Source organism: Belonocnema kinseyi, chromosome 10 (assembly GCF_010883055.1).
Source record: "Belonocnema kinseyi isolate 2016_QV_RU_SX_M_011 chromosome 10, B_treatae_v1, whole genome shotgun sequence".
Lineage (NCBI taxonomy): Eukaryota > Metazoa > Arthropoda > Insecta > Hymenoptera > Cynipidae > Belonocnema > Belonocnema kinseyi.
This window is the reverse complement of record NC_046666.1, coordinates 21,629,218-21,636,506: the sequence shown is the minus strand read 5'-3', so window position 1 is coordinate 21,636,506 and position 7,289 is coordinate 21,629,218.

The following is a 7,289-nucleotide window of genomic DNA, read 5'->3' as shown; positions in this document are numbered from 1 at the left end:
AGCGATTTCAAAGAATTTTAAAATTTTTTTCTCATATTTTTTTTTGGTTGTTGATTCATCAATTAGTTGGATAAATTTGTTTTCTGAAAATGTAACTATTTTCTAGAAAATTTATTTTATTTTTGGTTAAAAATTAATTTTTTTTAACCAGAAATTTAACTATTCTATGTTTAAATGAAGAGTGATCGTTTTTAGTTAGAATGTTTTGTATTTTATTGAATACTCTTCTATCTTGGTAGAAAAGTAATCTTTGTTTAGCTTTTTGGATGAAAATGTAATTTTTTTATTTAAAATTTTACTATCATGCATTTACTATCATCGTGCATTTTCGGCTTACATACGAACTCACAGTGGTAATCATGCACTTTCTGTTTTGCGGCTCCCAAACGGTAGGTGTGGTGGGGGTAATTTCCATCCACGATCTGGCAGCTCTGAGTGTGGGCGATGGTAGCCGAGTCCGCAAGCAGGCATTTGAGTAGTGGGAGAAACGCAACAAAAAGCACCACCACTACTTACCATTCCATCTTTAGGCGCTCATATCCGTGAGCCAGTGCAGCTTACGGACACTGCGCACAACAGCTGTAGTGGTGAATAGTGGGGCTGGGTTTTGTAAGCCTCTCGTTCAGTCTCCCACTACGTTTATCATGCCTATGTTTGCAGCTTAATAACAAAAAAAGTAATCGACTTAAAACATCTCTGATTTTTGCAAATGAGAGAGCAACTCAACAACTATCGATTGGTATAAAAACCTAAAATCGATTTTGGTCACCTTTTTCTCCTATTTTGGAGTTTCTCATTTTTTCTCACTTTTGGTCAGTTAAAAAAGTACAATTTTATTCAAAATTACAACTTGCACACCAAACACAGTTGTTATTATGCTTTCCTAATCGACGAATCTTGAACCAAATGATCGAATTTTCAAACAAAGAAGATTAAACTTTCACTAGGAAGAGTTGCATTTTCAAACATAATCTTAAATTTTTAATTCGAAAAGATGAATGTTTTACAAGTTAGATCGATTTTGAAGCAAGGAAGTAAAATTTTCAACTAAAAAATATGACTTTTCTTACAAATGAGGATTTTTACACCAAAAGGATTGATTTTATATCGAAAAATACAAGTGTTTAATAAACCAGTTGAAGTATGATAAAAAAGGTTACTTTTTAAGAGAATAGTTCAATTTAGATTAATTATAAAATAAAAATATTTAGCCTTCAATCAAAAAGGATCAAGTTTTAGCCAAAAGGTGGTATTTTTTTTAGCAAATAGTTGAATTTTCCACCCAAAAAGACGATTTTTAAAGTAAAAGAGAATCTTTAATCCAAAAAGTGTCAATATTCGACAAAAAATATGACTTTTTAAGAAAATAGTTGAATCCAGATTAATTCTGAAAACGAAATATAATACTTTTTTTTAAAAAAAGAACTAACTTTCAATCGAAATCGTTTTTTTTTTTAACTAAGAGGTTAACTTTAAACAAAGACGGTGACTTTTTAAGAACCTAGTTAAATTTTCAATAAACTGAATAAACTTTCAAACAATTTTTAGAATTTTGAACTAAACACCAGAAATATAATAGTAGATTTCTTAATAAATATTATTAACTTTGAAATAAAAAAGGTGAATTTTCAACAAATAAGAAAAAAGATTTTTCTACCAAAAAATAAATTTTCGACCAAAAAAGATGACTTTTTCAAAAAAATCGTTGAATTTTCACAAAAGTATCATATTTAAGCAAAAGAGATTATTTATTGAACATAAATACTGTAATAGACTTTTTTAAATAAAAAGAATTAAATTTAAATAAAAAAAGATGAATGTTGAACCAAAAAAAAATAATTTTTAATAAAAAAAAAATTTTATTTTCTGCGAAACAATATAATTTTTCCTCCAAAAACGATTACTTTTTCATAATAGATTTCAATTTTCAATAAAATACTTAAATTATTAATTAAATAGTAGAATTTGTAACCAAAAAGCAGAATTTTGAACCATTAAAATTATTTATTAAAAATTCGACTTCTTGGTTGAAAGATGAACAGATTGATTGAAATTTCGTTTTTTTGTTTTTCGTTGATTCATAATTTTAGTTGAAAGTTCGTTATTTTTGGTTAAAAAATTTAATTAAAAATTTTTTTTCTTGTAAACTAGTTTTTTAAAATTAAAATTTCAAATATTTTGTTAAAAAAGTCAACTAATTAATTGTAAATTAACTCTTTTGTTGTTATTTCATGTTCTGTCTACTCCATTTTTGGTTAAAAACTTAACATTTTTGTTAAAAAAATTATGTTTTTTTGTGGAAAATTCGTCTTTTTTTTTGTAGAAAATCAACTTTTTTTTTGTCAAAATCTAGTCATGTTAAAAATATATACTGTTTGGTCAAATCTGACAGTTTTTTATTTTTTATTAAAGTTTTGTAGTGGAAATATCAACTGTAAATTTTTTTGATAAACATTAATCTTTTTTTTTTTTGAAAATTAACCAATTTGCTTAACATTATTTTTCTTTCTTGCCTGCAAATTTTTTCTGGGTATAAAAAATTCACTTTTTGGTAAAAATTCGTTCTTATCGTTGTTGTTTTAATTTTAAATTAACTTTTCTCAGTAAAAATTTATCTGCTTATTTTTTTGGTTAAAAATTGAACTTTTATGGCAGAAAAATGCAGACTATTCATCTTTTTTGTTTAAAAAATCAACAATTTGTTCACGGATTTAACTATGTTGTAAGTAATTAAAGGGTTTTGTAAAAAAATAGTTTTTACTTTCTTCAATTAAAAATTAGTTCTCAGTGGAAATAAAAACCACCTATTTTAGAAAAAATGTCAGCTATTCACCTTTTTTGACGGCAATAGGTACTGTGATGACTGATAATGTTTTTTTCTTCAAGAATTGTTATTATGAATAATGTCATTTTAACTTATATAAATGTTTATTAGACCGATATTAATTAATTTTGATGAAAACAGAAATTTATTAAGTGCATACTGTGCGAATAAAAAATATCCTTTGTTACTCATTTGTATTTTTCTTGCATATTTTTCATTATTCGAAAATTTTGTTATTTAAAGTTTATTAAAATATTCAAATGCATTGGCAATCTCGTTTTTCAATAAAATTATATTAATTAATACAATAATTTATATATTTAGCAAAAGCAACCATAATTACCGACAGAAAGAAATGTCGGCACTCAATAAATTTTTAATTTGATCAATATTCATTAATATCGGTCTAATAAACATTTATATAAGTTAAAATGACATTATTTATAATGAACAATAAAAGTGATATTTTTTAGCATTTCAAATTTCGCCCGAACGGCAACGAATCAGAGACCGAGCGCGACGCATGCGTAGAAGACTTCGGGGCACTCGAGACGAGCACTGGATTAAAGCAGTGTACATCACATATTTTCTACTGTGTCGGTTAACTCTGTTCTTTAATTATCGGCTCGAGATATCTTACGATCCACAAACAGAGAGCTTCTTATCAGGCCTTAGAAGTCTCTACGCGTTTGCATGTTACAAAGTTGTGTTGGTTTTGGGCAAGGAGAACTACTAGACTCCACTTTCCAGTGGGCATTAAATTTGGCGACGTCTCTACGACATGGTTACGACATCTTTACGACAACTTTACGACATCCTATGTCTACGTCGTTTTGATGTCTTTGCGACATCGTAAAGACATCGTCAGATCATACGACTTATTTACGATATCGCAAAGACACGTTAACGAGATGGACATAGGATGTCGTAAAGTTGTCATAAAGATGGCGTAACGATTTCATGAAGACGTCGCGAAATTTCGTGCCCACTGCGTGGAATTCCCACATTTTGTCATCCACGGTAATACACACACAAACGATTATTAAATAAGAGCGTCTCATCCTTGCTCACAGAACGCAGATAAAGTTTGGGTGAAAATAGCAGTCGGAATGGATGTCCAGTAGGCACACAATTTGGCGACGTCTTAACGACATCGTTACGACATCGTCACGACAACTTTACGACATCCTATGCCCATGACGTTAAAGTGGCTTTAGGACATCGCAAAGACATCGAGACGACATCGACATAGGATGTCGTAACGATGTCGTAAAGACGTAGACAAATTTTGTGCCCACTAGGTGCGGAATAAATCGGAAAATTTGTTCTTTCTGAAAGCTTAAAATTGTTTCTAAATAATTATATAACTATATTGTTATTATATTTACCAATATAATTACGAATGACCGCTGAGGATAGGATCAGTGTATTAACGATTTTCATCTTTTTCAATTTCAAAAGAAATTGTAATTAGTATGTAATTAACACGTATTTGGTTTCGTGGTTAGAGCAAATATTAGCTCAAGCTTATGCTTTGGAATTTTATAGTCAGAGATTATTGTGGAAATAGCTTGTGTTTAGACTTTATTAGTAAGCTTTAGGGAAAAACATTATTTACCAAGTTCGTTAAAACTGATGTCGTAATCCACATAATCATGCACGATTTAGCAAGAGCTGAATTTTACACAAAAAAATATATGGGTGTATTTCTGGAAATATTTGAGCACAATTAATATTTTTAGGATATCTAAAGGATAACATTAGTTGAGAATGTCAACAAGTCCGCGGATTATGAATATATCCAGGATACTTTTTCAAGAAGATTGTTCTCAATTGTTTAGATACGTTTATATTTGATTAACTTATTTGTAAAAAAAATTGGTAACACATTTATGATAATGTTTAAAGGAGGGTAAGACATTTCTCTGAAAACCACCCCTATTTTTAGGATTTTATTTTATTTTTTGTTAACCTGTCCTGGCACTTCCTGTCCTGGCTCTTCATATTAAAATTTACGAAGTTCGTTCTTCGGCAGTTTTAAATTTTTTTACAGTATCTTGAAATTAAAGAATCATTTAACAAATAAAATGATCTTATAACAATATACTTAAGGAAATGCTTAGAAAAATATCACGCTAAAATATAAAAAGCTTCTACGCAATAAAAATTACGACTTGGGTCTTCAACGACCCCATGAGGACCTCAACGTTCTACCAAAGTAAGTGCGCCTTTAAGGCTGAAGTATTTTGGTTAGAGGCCGCTATAAAGTGGTATTCTGATTGTCGCCGTTATGTTAAGATATTCCAAAAAACATGCCCTACTATATTTAGCGAGCCTTGTCCCACTCGCATCTATCCAAAGCATTAAAGAATATCCTAATTAAAAATAATCAGCACTAAAACTCTGCCAAGACTCTTGTTATTATTCAAATCGTGGCGATGATATCTAGGAGCACCAAAGAACATTCCCTAGCAGATTTTACGGGTACCATTCCAGCTAATTATATAGACCTAAGAAAATTTTAAATAAAGAATAAAAACTTTTAAAAACTTTCTTGATACTTTACGTATCATTGCCATATAAAAAGCAAAAAATCCAAAATAAAAAAAAAGTTTTTTTGTAAAAACCTTCCTGAAACGTTAAGTTATATCACCATCCCTAGAGTAATGTTCATCAAACCAAAAAATATCATCTAGGACACTTAATAAAACCCATCTTAGCTATTTTTATTTAAAACTGATAAAATAATAAGAAATTGAAAATAATCATGCCAACCCGTTTTCCGTAATAAATAATCGAGACGCAACCTGCCAAGACTCCAGAGATTGTTATAACCGCCGCTATAAGATCAAGAAACTCGAAATATCTGTCCTAGCACATTTGGTAAACATCTTCACAGCTGCTTTTAACTAAAAAAGCCAAAACTTTTTTTCTTACCACGGAAGCCTGGAACCTGAAGAGTGAAACATTTGAAATTGATCTAACTTCTTGTTAGGTACCATCAGCTGAAACCGTAAAAAATTGCAATTTAAAGTAATCAACACAGACACCTTGCCGAAACAATAGTTAATATCGCTTTCACCTAAGTCAAATTTGACAGCTCCTAAGAACTACCCTTAGCACTTTTAAAAATCATCTTCTCAGCTACAGTCAACTAAAAACGCAAAGAAAGTTCATAATGAAAATAATTGCTTAGGACACTTTGGAAAATCTCTTGTTGGTATGATGATTGCAACCGTTTTATTCAAGAATCCTCAAGTGCTAACTCTAGTTTATATTTTCATACTCAGATGTATTAACTCAGTGATATTTGACAACCATCAAGAACTATCCCTGATATTTTCAACGAACCCATGCTTGTTCGGTAGCTACATAGAATCTGGGGTCCACTTTGCTCGATCGGGGTTTGGTTCTTCACTAACCTCAAAAAAACCGCTAAAAATCAATATGGTAACTCAAACCTTAAGTAGAGATGGCAATTGAAAGCGTTAGCAAGAAGGTGTTCTATTGTTTTTTCAGGTCGCTGAATCCGAATCATGGTTTTATCCATCAGGCAGCCATTCATCTCTGAACTTGAAACATAACTTAAAAACACTGAAGTAACCAATTTTGATGCTGAAGTTTATGAAGTGCTGACAGAAATCTTCTGCAACAAGGGTGCTCTCGTGTTTATACGTTAGCATTCACTAATGTGAACCATTTTCGGTGAGCTTGATCCTTCAAATGACGCCTGTCAAAACTGCAGCCATTTATGTTTACGAATTTACAAGCTACAGCACTGAGAAGCGACTAACCTCCGAGTTTTTTTTAATATGGAAAAATTTGAGTTTCGAGTTTTGATCAAACACTACTCTCTTCGCAAGAAAACGATATCCGAGACCAAGGCCAAGCTGGATAAGTATTACCCGGACTCTGCACTGTCGATTGGAACGATTCATAAGTGGTTTACCGAGTTTCGTTGTGGCCGTACGAGCACAGTTGATGCTGAACGATCTGGGCGCCCAAAAGAGGTCACTACACCAGAAAATGTCGAAAAAATCCATGATATGATGTTGAATGATCCCAAAGTGAAATTGAGAGAGGTAGCTAATGCTGTAGGCATATCATTGGAACGTGTCGGCAATATCGTGTATTCAGTTCTGGGCATGAAGAAGCTCTGCGCGCGATGGGTGCTGCGTTTGCTCACAGTGGACCAAAAACGAATTCGTGTGACAACTTCCCAGCAGAATTTGGGATTATTTTCGCGTAAGCCGACCGAGTTTTTGAGCCGATTCATAGCCATGGATGAAACCTGGATCCACTACTACACTCCTGAGTCAACGCAACAGGCAAAACAGTGGGTTCCACCGGGCCAAAGTGCTCTGAAGCGTCTAAAAACGCAACAATGGGTCGGAAAGGTTATGGCCTCCGTATTTTGGGATGCACATGGCATAATATTCGTGGACTATCTTGAAAAAGGTAAAAC